Here is a 723-nt window from a genome sequence, read left to right as displayed (position 1 = left end):
CAGAGTAAAATCCTTTTGCAGCTGGAATATTATTAGCCTGCTGGTTTTGGAAAAGGCAGATAAGTTTAGAAAGCAGAGAGTAACCCAATGCATGACTAAGCACACTCTATGCAAGCCTAGGTTAACAACCAGTGCACAATCATCCCCAAATGCCTCCCCCCAGAACCACCCCAGAGCAACACCTCTCCCCCTGGGCATCTTAGGAGAGCATCTAGGGGAGAGGGGATGACACAGAGGCATGGGCTGGGATGCAGCAGAACTTTAATGAGTCAAAAGAGGGAAACGAGGTTGCTCTGAGTTGGAGGCCCTAGTGCGGGGAGCACCAGGGGCAGAAAGGAGTCCGCGCCCCACGGCTGTGGCGGAGGTCCCGCCAGGTGTCCATCTGCCTGCCCCACAGAGGGAGCAGGGCCAGCAGGTCCTCCCTAGGCTGGCTTTGTGGGGCTCACAGCCCAGGGCAGCACAAGAGAACCAGGACGCAAGAGGGAAAGGAGAGAGTGGAAGAGGGGAAAGGCAGGCATGGGCCGTGCTTTCTGAGGACCAAGGCTGGCCCCGTCCTTTTGCAAGGGGTGCTGGGGTTGCTCGGCCCCTCTGAAAGCAGCAAGCCGATGGTCCGTCCCCAGTCCGGTACCGTCTTGTGGGTCCCTGGGGGCCTTCCCCAGGGCCATCGCCAGCAGCTTTAGCAGGGGAGGCACCTCCTGCCGCAGTAGCCGCCGCCGAGGGCGG

The sequence above is a fragment of the Aptenodytes forsteri genome, unplaced genomic scaffold, assembly GCF_000699145.1.
Source record: "Aptenodytes forsteri isolate BGI_AS27 unplaced genomic scaffold, ASM69914v1 Scaffold500, whole genome shotgun sequence".
NCBI lineage: Eukaryota > Metazoa > Chordata > Aves > Sphenisciformes > Spheniscidae > Aptenodytes > Aptenodytes forsteri.
This window is presented reverse-complemented; position numbering follows the sequence as displayed.